The 13,141-nt window shown below is 38.3% G+C and overlaps 1 protein-coding gene across 2 annotated transcripts in view; it reads left to right on the plus strand.

Annotated features, from left to right (window-relative positions):
* The window catches only part of LOC135214314 (protein expanded-like), a 142,829-nt gene that overhangs the window by 113,343 nt on the left and 16,345 nt on the right, over nucleotides 1-13,141 (plus strand). The gene's annotated exons all lie outside the window — the stretch shown is intronic.

Raw genomic sequence — 13,141 nt, forward strand, 5'->3', positions numbered from 1 at the left:
TCCTTAAGGGCCTGGTTTCCAATTTAGTATGCCAAGGCATAATATGATTGGTAAATGGTATTTTCTTTGTAGGTATATATATCTCGTTTCTAAAACACGGTTGAAAATTGCGTTGAATTGTTTGTTGATAATTGAAATGATTAGAAAAAAACATTTTACATTTTCATAAAGGATCAAATAGTGTAGTGTATCATTCTCAGTCATTAGTGAATAAGAAAAACACAAGATAATAAAATAAGTTTGTCAAGAAAAGAGATAATTAATGTTAATGGGATAGATACTTTAAAATGTTAGCGGATGTGACAGTCAAGAAATCACTCGGTTGATGACTGAACGTAACAAAAAAAAAAAAAGAAAAAAAAATACACTAACCCTTCGTATGTTTTGAAGATTCGTTAATATTGAGGTGTAACAGTAGAAGGTGGATCCCATTACAGAAAAATGTGTTGCCGCTTTCTTTGACAATGTTATTGGCGCTAATTTATAAATTACCAGGAATTAATCTACTCATTATTTTAACAAATCTTCTGAATAGTATAATAATTAGATTAATTCAAATAAGTTTAGTTTTTCTGTTATGAAAATCATCAATTATTGTAATATATTTTACGAGTCGCATTTTGAGCGTTGGAGTTGACATTTTCGATATAAGTTCAAATAACTTGAGATTAATTCTGTTTCAGCTGTTAGAACTTTGGTTAAAATGAGGAGGCTGTTTCCACTGTCATATGAGGTTTGTGTGTGTGTGTTTATGTGCCTGTGCGCGCGCAAGCAAGTTATACTATGCGGACCAGCTGAATGAGCGCTAAACACGTGCCTGCTTCTTGGCTGCATAATTCCAGGCCGATGTAACCATGCGATTAGACTGATACGCGGGAGGTGTCTTTTGCATGTTGATTTCTTATCAACAGATGGCTCTCTCTCTCTCTCTCTCTCTCTCTCTCTCTCTCTCTCTCTCTCTCTCTCTCTCTCTCTCTCTCTGCGCCACTTGATCCAGATGTTTTATGGGGTCCACACTTCTGTAATATCAAAGATTCGCGGTTGATTATGGGCATATGGGTCCGCGGAGAGAGAGAGAGAGAGAGAGAGAGAGAGAGAGAGAGAGAGAGAGAGAGAGAGAGAATTTACCAAAATGCCTGCCGTAAATTATTCATTTTTACCGCAGGTTTTCCTCTCTCTCTCTCTCTCTCTCTCTCTCTCTCTCTCTCTCTCTCTCTCTCTCGTTTTAAGTGTCATTCATAAACGTTTATTTGGACAGCAAGTCTCACTCACTCACCCACTCATTCCTGGTGCAAATTTTGAGTGTTTTCCAGGATTCCCCAGCCTCTCCTAACAAGTGTTTCAAAGTACGACAGATTTGGGGTCTTCCACCCGTGACACCTTTGACACCTCTTGTCACCAGTTTCCATTTCAGCGCCGAATGACCTCCTCGCAGGTCCCAGCGCTTGGCCTTTGTCCTAAATTCTAGATTTTATTTTATTTTATTTTCTTAAGTTACTGCAAACACCGAATCCCAAAGGATGAACGACAGAGAAGAATATTACGCCAAGCTTGACGTTTTCTCCTGCAAGGTTTTCTTACCCTTGCTTTGCAAGATTCATGCCTCATTGTGACCCATGACTGATTGCATGACCCGCATGGTTTGTTCTTCACAAACTACTTCCTCCTCTCCTCCTCCTCCTCCTCCTCCTCCTCCTCCTCTCCTCCTCCTCCTCCTCCTCCTCCTCCTCCTCAACAGTTACCGGACGCAAGTTTATAGATATAATTTTATATATATACATACATACTATATATATATATATATATATATATATATATATATATATATACGTATATACACGTATATACACGCGTTCTGAAGAACAATGACAAATTCAGCCTTTGCACCTTCTATAAACTCATTATATAAGGCACATTTCCATAATGATGTAAGCCCCCATCAGCACTTTTTTTTTTTTCATTAAATCTTGACCATACCACTAAGTACAAGAGAGAGAGAGGAGAGAGAGAGAGATGAGGGGAGGAAAACCCTGTTAAAGGAGAGAGAGAGGATGAGGGAAGGAAACCTTGTTAACATTACTGTACAAATTTAGCGTCACGCCTACTTTGCATAGCAAATACTTCGCTACAATGACGAGTTTCACATTAGGGCACTGCCTTGCACTTCTCTGCTCTGGCTGAGGAAGGGGGCGGGGGCAGGGGTGGGGTTATGGGTTAGGGGAAAGTGGGGGATGGGGAGGGGGAGGGGGTGGGAAGGGGAACCTAATGGCATTCCAATTTTGGTCGACAGAGGACGCACGCATGGAAACACGAGGATTATTATCCGTCTGTTTCTTATTATTTTTATATGTACCCTTCGTCCTTTACTCTATTTTTCCATTCTCTACTATTCGTTATTGTTTTTTTTTTTTCATTCGTAGAAGTTGGAAAGTTTTCCCACCATTTGATTCGACTGAGCTTAATTAAAAAAAATTTTTCGCAAGAGTTATCTCTAACTTCCTTTGTTTCTTTCAAGTATTAGACGCAGAATGTATCGTTTTTTTTTCGTTTCATTTCATTCCAGAAAACCTGGCGGTAATTCGTTCGCCAACTTGTTTTATATGCAAATGAATTATGAATTATATTTCAGTTCGCCAGCTCCTGTTGGGAAGGCTCGATTTAGCATTGGCGTCTTCTGCGTAAGTGAAGGGGCTAACTATTGTCGAAGATTTCTGCACAGGGGGCTGATTAACGCCCTGAAAAGTTTCTCACTTATAAGTGACCAGTGGAAGATTTTGTGGAAGTTTAACATTTCGTTGCTTCGTGTTTCTAATAGGCACCAGTTCTTGAAAAAAAATAAAAAAAAAAAATCTTGAATGGTTTTTTTTTCTCGCTCGCAAATATCTTTGGTTTGAAAAGTGTCTTACTTATAAGTAACCAGTGGACGATTTTGTGAAAGCGTTGTTCGTCCTTACAATCATTTTTTAACACTTCGTTGCTTCGTGTGTGTAATAGGCACCAGTTCTTGGAAAAATTTTTTTTAATCAAACTAGAACCGTTTTTTTCTCGCTCGCATATATCTTTGTAACGCCAGTCTTTGATTTGTCCAGCAACATACGGAGTTTTTTATGTAATAAAAATTCAATTTTAGATACTGGTATAACACTTCATTTTAATAAAAAAAATAAAAAAGCTCTTGTGTATCTACAAGTGTAATGAAACATCCCAGGCCCATTTTTTGCCCATACATACATTCGTTCAACTCTTGGAAAAAAAATAAGTAAGCCTTGCGTGCGTGCAAACGCGCTTCTGCGCCTTGGCGCACCGATCACATTCGTTAACTTGCGCGGGGATTTACAATACAAGCCATTATTATAGATACAGTACCTGCAACTGGGTATAATAGATAGCTAATCAAGGCCGGCGCCCATTCCTCATTCGCCCCACCTGTAATTAGAGTGGAATATCTTTTACAGGTAGCTGTCAGGAATGGTACTAAAAGACCAGGTTGCAGCGGGAGCTGCTTTTCTGCGCTGCCCGCTGGGTACAGCGTCCTGCCTCCGTCAGAAATGCTAGACAGATGATCCTATCAATCAGGCCTTGGAGGAGCAGGAGGAGGAGGAGGAGGCTCGGTTACTTGAGAATTTTGGGATGTCTGTGTGTGTTTGTTTCTCTCTCTCTCTCTCTCCTCTCTCTCATAACTAAGGAGAAGCCTCAAAACAGTTGGTCCGGAGATCCTGCGAGGAGACTTCGTGTAGGAATCATCTCTCTTCCTACGAAGGATCTATTTGGATGTTGTTCGGTAGCAGATGAAGGACTCCCAAACCCATCATTATTGTCTCAAGGGATAGACAGATCGCCCGAAGGACTGCTGTGATAGGATACTCTCTCTCTCTCTCTCTCTCTCTCTCTCTCTCTCTCTCTCTCTCTCTCTCTCCTGTGTTGGTTTTAGAAACTGTTATGTAGTAAACCCACTTTCTGCTATTCTCTTATGTTTTTTTATGAAATGGGCTGATTGAAAAGCACATTCTCTCTCTCTCTCTCTCTCTCTCTCTCTCTCTCTCTCTCTCTCTCTCTCTCTCTCTCTCTCTCTCTCAGGACGAGAGGTGCGAACGAACGAAATCGATGCCATGCTTCGAGATATTCAGAGTCTTGTTATGGCATCTTAGTAGCGACGGATGAAGGAATGCCACAGCTTGGATTGCGCATGCGTGTGGCACTGGTTCGATTGCGCACGTCTCTCTCTCTCTCTCTCTCTCTCTCTCCATCTTGCTTGGTGAGTCGTACCCGCGTGAAGTCAGATTAATCAACAGATATCACAAGTTTAACATACGACTAGAATTTGAGAAATATCTAGAAGTGTTCTGTAACTATCGGTGATAAGATTAGTGTGAAAATAGTAGGATAAAGCGTCTTCTAAGTTAGTTTATCAGTGTAATACTATATCAGAACAAGATGGCAGTAAGTTCCAACTGCGGGAAGAGGTGGCGTAATTTGGCGTGTCTAGCAGATTCGCAATACGATGAGGTAGCAGGAAGGGAACTGGCATTTCTCATCTATGAAATCAGCAACAGTCCTAACCAAAAAGATACAAAAGCATTCATAGATATATTAGAAGATATAATCCTTCAAACTGGAACAAATCTAATGAAACATCTTGAAAATAATTGAAGAAGTTCCAAATAAAATCCAAGTGGTCAAGAGACTCATAAAGAAAATATACATAAACCAACATATTCCGACAAAGAAATGAATAAGGTGAATCTTGTGAATATCCTAATTGATGCATTAGGAAAAAGAATGCCAAAAGCATGCAAACTGTGTAAGTTTGGTATAGCATAGTCAATCCACAAAACCTAATCAAGAAAATGTGCCTGCATGCAACATTCCGACCCATCCACAGTGTGCTGAGGTAATACAAGATTTGAGAAAAAGATACAGAATTTTTTGTTCAACATGTCTATCATGGCTAGACAATGTTTATTAAATCAAGATTGAATGTACAAATAGTTTGAGGATGAAGAAGAAGAGGAAGAGGAAGAAGAAGAAGAAAAAGAAGAAGAGGAAAACGGAAGAGAAGTAAACAAAAATGAAATGACAGAAAAAAAATAAGGAAAACAAAGAACAGATAAAAGTATGGATGCAGAGATACTCATTGATACTACATATGAGGCAATAAAGCAGCATAACCTACGAAGAAAATAAATTACGATATGACAACAGAAAAGCAAATCCCGAAGAGGCTCTACCCAGATCTATACAATGACGGGAAAGAGGAAAAAATAGACAAGAAAGACAAAAAATCTGCAACCTTTTGAAAAGAGGAATTGCAGATTTGGAGAAAGATGTTACTACAAACATCCTAAGATATGTCAAACTATGAAATATATGGTAAATGTGCATACTTAGATGGATATGGGGATGATTGCAGAGATCTGCATCCAAAAACCAAATATGTAAAAACCTAAAAGAAGGAAAAAGGATGTAAGTTCGAACAAAAAATGCAATATATGCACCCTGTAGCCATGATCATAATCAAATAAATAACCAACCAAGTAATAAAATCCAAAATAAGAAAGAAACAAATAAAGAGAGAAATCAAGAATATCAGGTAAGAGAGAAAAGCAAACCACCAATGAGATATGCAGAGGTGTCAGCAAAAATTTCAAAGCATCAGCTCCGAAATTCTCTCAAGAGATAATAACTGTATTTATTATGCAAGAGGATATTGCAGAAACGGAGAAAAAATTGCAGATTCAGACACCAAATGAATAATTATGATGAAGGAAGATCAAATATTATGGAAAAGTTGGATTTTTTAATGTCAGAATTTCTGGAAATGAAAAAAAGAACAACATACCAGAACAGAAAGAGGACATGGGAAAATCCTTATTACTACCAGTATTAAATAAAGGAGAAAACATGCAAACCATCATAGTGATGAATGCGCAGGGTTTAGTTTACGAGTAACTCAAAAGAAAAATAGAGTACTTAGAAGAACTAACCCAAAATGAAAAGAAATAGATATAATGAATATAAGTGAAACCTGGTATTCCCAGGAGACTGGGAATGATGATCAAACTAAAAGGGTTCCAAACTTATAGATCAGATAGAAAAAATAGGAATCAAGGGGGAACCGCAATATATGGGAAAGACAAAAAACAAGGAAAAATATATGAGAAATATAGTAACTCAGAATGTGAACTAATAGCGGTAGAATTTGAATCTGAAAAATTGATGAAACATAGTAATATAAACCTCCTAATACTAAAGAGTTTGACTTAATAATTGAAAAATTGGATGATATATGTAGAAATACAAGGACTGGACTATTCTCCTATCTGGTGACTTCAACTTTCCTTTCGTAGAATGGAAAGAACGAATAGGAGTTGTGTTGTACTTATACATATAAAAAAGAGAGTTAATAGTAGTGCAGAAGATAAGAGGCAATTTGAAAAGCTATTAGATATGCTACTAGAATACAACATTCAACAAATAAATCACCTGCCAACAAGAAAGGAAAATACTTAGACCTAGTATTTGTGAACGAGATGAATTATGTTAAGAAATAATAGTTTAATAATGCGAATATTTCAGACCATATGTCATAGAATTAACAGTTCATTCCAAAGCAAGTGAAAATAGAGATAAGCAAGAATGAAAAAGTGGGAAGGATATGGAAAATACAACTTCTACAGTAAAAATATAAAATGGTCAGAAATTAATGAAGAATTAAACAAAGATTGGGATAACATTTCGTAAGTGATGACATAAGGGTAAATACGGAGATATTATATAAAATATTGGAGAAAATAGTGGAAAAATATATACCGAAGAAGAAAAGTAAACATCATTCATGCATACCAGAGACAGAAGGATCTTGTTCCAGAAAATCAGAAAGTGGAAAAAAAGGTCTTGCAAAAGAAAAAAATGCATGGAAAGTTATAGAACTAAAAAGTAAGATAGAAAATGCAGAACAAAAGATATACAATCAAAAGAAAATGAAAAACGGTAACTTGGAAGTAAAAAACCCTATTAAATATCAAGCAAAACCCCAAGCTATTATACTCATATGCGAAGAAGATGAATAAAAGAAGAATAGAAATAGGCCCTTCTGAGAATTGAAGGGAGATTAACGAATGAAAAAAAAGGAAATTTGCTTACATACTGGCAGAACGATATAAGAGAGAATTCACCCCTAGAATAGATAATGAATGATAATGATATGAAGTAAGGGATTGAAAATAGTGAATATTTAGCTGACATAGATATTAATGAAGCTGATATTGTGCAGGCTATTAATGAAATTAAAAATGGAGCTGCTGCAGGGCAGGGCTGGATGGAATTCATGCTATTTTGTTAAAGAAAGTAGTTCATTCTATCGCAAAGCCACTTGCAATATTATTAAGACAAAGTGTAGATCAGGCAAGATTTATGATGAGCACAAATTAGCATATATTACCCCTACTTTCAAAAGTGGATCAAGACTAGAGGCAAGTAATTATAGGCCTGTGAGTCTAACATCACATATTATGAAAGTGTATGAAAGGGTAATGAAGAAAAATATTATGAAACATTTAATAAAAAATAATTTGTTTAATAAAGGACAACATGGTTTCGTACCCGGAAAAAGTACACAACCCAAATGTTAGTCCACCGTGAGAACATATTCAAAATATGAAAAGCGGGAAATGAAACAGATGTGGTTTATTTAGACTTTGCAAAAGCTTTTGATAAAGTAGACCATAATATATTAGCGAAGAAAATTAGAAAACAACAATATCGTGGATAAAGTAGGAAGATGGTTTAAAAGAATTTTTACACAACAGGAAAACAGATAGTTATTGCAAACGACGAGAAATCGGATGAAGTCAAGGTAATATCCGGTGTGCGCAAGGTACGGTGTTAGCTGCAATACTGTTTGTTATTATGATTGAAGACATAGACAATAATGTGAAGGATTCGGTAGTGAGTAGTTTCGCAGATGACACAAGAATTAAGTAGAGAAATTACTTGTGATGAAGATAGAACGCTCTACAAAGAGAACCTTAACAAGTAATAGATTGGGCAGAGGTAAATAGGATGGTATTTAACTCTGATAAATTTGAATCAATAAATTATGGAGACAGAGAAAGAAAGCTATATGCATATAAGGGACCTAAATAATGAGACCATCACAAATAAGGAAGCAGTTAAAGACCTTGGTGTGATGATAATAGGAACATGTTATGCAATGATCAAATAGCAACTCTGTTGGCAAAATGTAAAGCAAAAATGGGAATGTTGTTACGGCACTTCAAACAAGAAAAGCTGAACACATGATTATGCTTTATAAAACATATGTTCGTAGTCCACTTGAATATTGCAATGATATGGTACCACTACTATCAAAAGGATATTGCACAAATAGAGTGTACAAAAGGTCCTTTACAGCTAGAATAGAAGAGTTAAGGACCTAGACTACTGGGAAAGACTACAATTCTTAAAATTATTATAGTCTAGAAAGGAGAAGAGAAACGCTTACATGATAATTCAGGCATGGAAACAGATAGAAGGAATAGCAGAAAATATCATGGAACTAAAAATATCAGAAAGAGCAAGCAGAGGTAGATAATAGTGCCCAAAACTATACCAGGAAAAATAAGGAAAGCACACAGGACATTAATCCACTACGCCACCATCATCGATAATGCAGCGTCTATTCAATGCGTTGCCAGCTCATCTGAGGAATATATCAGGATTGTGAGCGTAGATGTTGTTTAAGAATAAGCTCGACAAATATCTAAACTGCATCCCAGACCATCCAAGATTGGAAGATGCAAAATATACCGGAAGATTTGTACTAGCAACTCTCTGGTAGACATTAGAGGTGCCTCACACTGAGGGACCTGGGCAACCCGAACAAGATGTAAGGTCTGTAAGGTAAGGTAAGGTCTCTCTCTCTCTCTCTCTCTCTGTTTGGACGAAAAGGAAGAGAGGGAAGAGAGAAAAAGCTGCCTGGGAAAGAAAGAAGAGATAAAAGTGTGTAGAGGTAAAAATAGAACAGAAGAGTCAGGAAGGGAAGTTAGTTAGGCGGAAAAAAAGCAGAAAAACTTGGCGAGAGAGAGAGAGAGAGAGAGAGAGAGAGAGAGAGAGAGAGATGAGAGAGAGAGAGAGAGAGAGAGAGAGAGAGAAACGTTCAACTATTCCTTTAGAAAAATTATATCAAAACAAAGGATCAGTTGGTTGTTTGGAAGCAAAAGAGTGACTTCCAGAACTGGAATTTTTCGATGCAGTTACCAGGAGGGAGAAACAGACAAAAACTATTTGGAAAAAATCAACTTATAAGATAATCGATGTCATTTAAAAAAAAGGGGGGGGGGGGAGGGGGGGGGGTGAACAATAAGATTTTTAAATGCATGTAAAGGGAACCAACAGCAAGAATGAAGCATTACTTGAAAGCAAGATAAATAAACTTGAACTAAAAGAGGGATTCATTTAAAAGTCTAAAAAAATATATATACATTTTGGAATCAAGAAGAAAGTCATTTAAAAGTAAAAAAAAGAAAATGTTAAATAAATAAATACTTCATCAGAATTTCCGCAAATGTCATCATCTTCGTGGTAACTAATCTGTCTGTCTGTCACTCTCTTCAGTCATGGCACCAGAAACAAAACCCCCGTCGAAGGGCAGCGCCGTCAGTGCACCTCGTGTGGTGCACAGTAGGCATTACATAAGGTCCTTTGCAACGTCCCTTCCTTAGCAGCAACCCATTTCATTCCTTTTACTGCACCTCCGTTCATGTTCTCTTTCTTCCATTTTCCTTTCCACCCTCTTCTAACTGTTGATTCATAGTGTAACATCGAGGTTTTCCTCCTGTTACGCCTTTTTAGCCCTTTTTACTGTCCAATTCCCGTTTCAACGCTGAATGACCTCATAGGTCCTAGCGCTTGCCCTTTGGCCTGAATTCTATATGCTATTCTATTGTACCAGAAAGAGAAATGAAAACGAACAGACAAACATCTCATAATATGAATGAACTGAAGAGGAGACATCAAGGATCATACATGTTCCTTGAAAGAGAGAGAGAGAGAAAAAAAGTTAATTATACTGAAGGCAATCTATTGCCCTTTTCCAGCCCAAGCAAATGAGGAGCAAAGTCTTGAGAGTGAGAAAGGAAAGAGACAGGAAGGAAGAAAGAGAATTCATGAGTTTTCCGAGTTGTTGGAAGACTGAAGATGTAAGAGAGAGAGAGAGAGAGAGAGAGAGAGAGAGAGAGAGAGAGAGAGAGAGAGAGAGCATTCAGGGAAATAAGCTTTATGTAAACTTTTACAAATGAGTATTTTATTCAGCAGAAACCTACTTATGAAATCAGTGGTATCTTTGATTTGTTCCATGAATGTTGAAGCACATAAATAATAATGATAGCAACACATCTGCAATCCATATTTGTGTAAATCAGTAACCTTAAGTAAATTAGATCATCATTCTCATTGTTTAAGAGCCGACTCACTTAGGAACACCAGAGAAGTTCACTCTACAGTGAACTTCACACAGTCGATAATAGAGTGAGTCTCACGCAGGTAGATTTCGGAAGGTGTCTGTCTGGCTACCATTAATAAAAGACAAGTCTCATGAATGTGGCTTTTAAGTAACAAGCGAAAATGGGTGACCAACAAAAATGTTGTGGTAAATGTGAAGAAAGAGTGTAACGGATAATATGGATATCCTTAGTTAAGTAAAACTGCTCTGGTCTGAAGAAAATGAGTAAAAATGGACAAATAGCAAAAGAAATGTTTTTTGTCCAGTTCTTTATCATGGAACTTAGTCTCTCTCTCTCTCTCTCTCTCTCTCTCTTACAGTTTTCTTCCCTTTCTTTCTCTCTCTCTCATTTTGCGTGGCAACTGGTTCTGTCCTGCCTTTTGAATGGATATATATATATATATTATATATATATATATATATATATATATATACATATATATATATATATAAATTATATATTATAAATATTATATTATATATATATATACATACATACACACATAAGTGTGAATTATCTGAAAGTTCGCGTCATATTTGAAAATCATGTCCCATAGATGGTGTTATGTTCCCAGAAAGATTAATATTGCCTAAGGGAACCATGGCAGAGCTACAGAACGGCATGCCTAGAGAAAAGGAATAAGCAAACGGAAAGAGAGAGAGAGAGAGAGAGAGAGAGAGAGAGAGAGAGAGAGAGAGGCTGAGGTGAATGAGTGGTCAGTACAGGTTAGTAAGCGAGGAGAATTCGATGGCATCTGTAATGCTCCACCACCGTTCCTCCCCCAATACCGTATCCCCCCCACGACGCCCCTCCCCTCCCTCAGGCCGCCCTCCCCCCTCCCAGCGACCCCTACCCCTTCCCAAAGCAGTAGCGGCAGCCGGTATGTTGGCTTGGCCCGTAGGCCGTGTCTGTTGTGGGCAGAACAGTAGGGCAAGCAAGCATGATGTTGGATGCTGCTGCTGCTGCAGAGTTCTGGTGAGTACGACGGGCAGGAAAAGGTTGGAGGGGGTGGGTGGGCAGGGGGGATGGTTGGGTCTGGGATTCCAGGGGGTGGGGGGGGAGAAGTCTGGGTGCCCTGGGGGTGGGGCAGGGTGGCGAACTCTGGTGGCATCAGTGTGCGTAACACAGTGGCGAGTTCCTGCCACTAGACCCCGCCCCCTTAGGGTATGGGTTTGGTGGGGCCATTGTAGGGTAAGGGGGAGGGGCACTCTATGATCCTGCTGTTGCTGCTGCTACCTAAACTGCCTATCTTTACGGATTCTCTCTCTCTCTCTCTCTCTCTCTCTCTCTCTCTCTCTCTCTCTCTCTCTCAACTTCTGTATAAAAATGTTTCTCCTTTGGAGACCAAACTTCTTAAACTTCTGACCTCCGTTTGTGTAGGACGCCTGAAGAGTGAATGACATCACAAAGCGAGTGGATATAACTTCAATAACTCTTGAGAAGAAGTTTTGAGCGTGAAGCCAAGTCACTTGTATGCCATCTCCGAGACGGGAATAAGTAACTTCTTGACTCCTCGTTAATTAGAGAGGTTTTGAATTCAACTCCCGAGAGAGGGACGTAACATTAAATTTTCAGCAGCGTAGTACGAGACAGCGATTTCTGCATTTCAAAAAATCGTTTGATGATAATAGTAACGTATTCTATTACGTGGTTATGCAGGTTATACTGACGCGAGAAGAATGTCGAATGGTTTTCCGTGTGATACCGATCAAATTCCCGTACTCTGTGGCATTTGGGTCTCATTGTGACCCTTTGTAGGCAAGGCATGGGCGTCAAGGTACGCCCACACCCCTTCCCTCTTACCGTATTCGGGACTGAAGGAGTTGCATAAACTAATGTTTTATTTTTTATTTTAAGTTTTGTCGGCGACCGAAACTGAAAAGGATAAGGTTACTTACTCTCCGTTGAATAGAATGGATAAGTCGGCTGAAATTTCTCATTTGTTGCACTTGTTCCTTTTGACGATTCCATCTCTAGGCAGTTACATTCAGTTCTGAACGTCGGGGATTTTATCTTTTTCCTTTACAGCAGCATTAATCCGAGATGCATACTACTCGAAGAGTTAGGTACCCATTCATACCGACTTATGATTCTCTACTGGGAAAGAGATTGTAGATATTTTAGATATCTTTGTATTTTCTGATAGTTTCAGGGGCTACAGTGATAATGGTGATCTGTTGTATTGTGCAGAAACATAATTTTGATATATATATATATATATATATATATATATATATATATATATATATATATATATATATATATATGTGTGTGTGTGTGTGTGTGTCTGTGTGTGTAGGGGGGGGGCGGGGTGGGGGGACTTTTCTCATTGATAAACTTATAAACTTTCTCTTTGCAGGAAACCCTTTGGGCCCCTAGCTGCAACGCCTTTCATTCCTTTAACTCTACCTCCGTTCATATTCTCTTTCTCCTCTATCTTTCTTTCCAACCCCTCCCAACAGTTGCCTCGTAGTGCAGCTGCTTCGAGGCTTTCCTCCTGTTACACCTGTCAAACCTCCCTCTCTTTCAGTTTTCCTTCTAGCGCCAGATGACCTCATAGGTGACAAAGGCCTAACCCTTTTATATTTGTTCTCTCTCTCTTTGCAGAAAAAGAATTCTGTAAATCAACTGACCTACTA

Source organism: Macrobrachium nipponense, chromosome 45, assembly GCF_015104395.2.
Source record: "Macrobrachium nipponense isolate FS-2020 chromosome 45, ASM1510439v2, whole genome shotgun sequence".
Lineage (NCBI taxonomy): Eukaryota > Metazoa > Arthropoda > Malacostraca > Decapoda > Palaemonidae > Macrobrachium > Macrobrachium nipponense.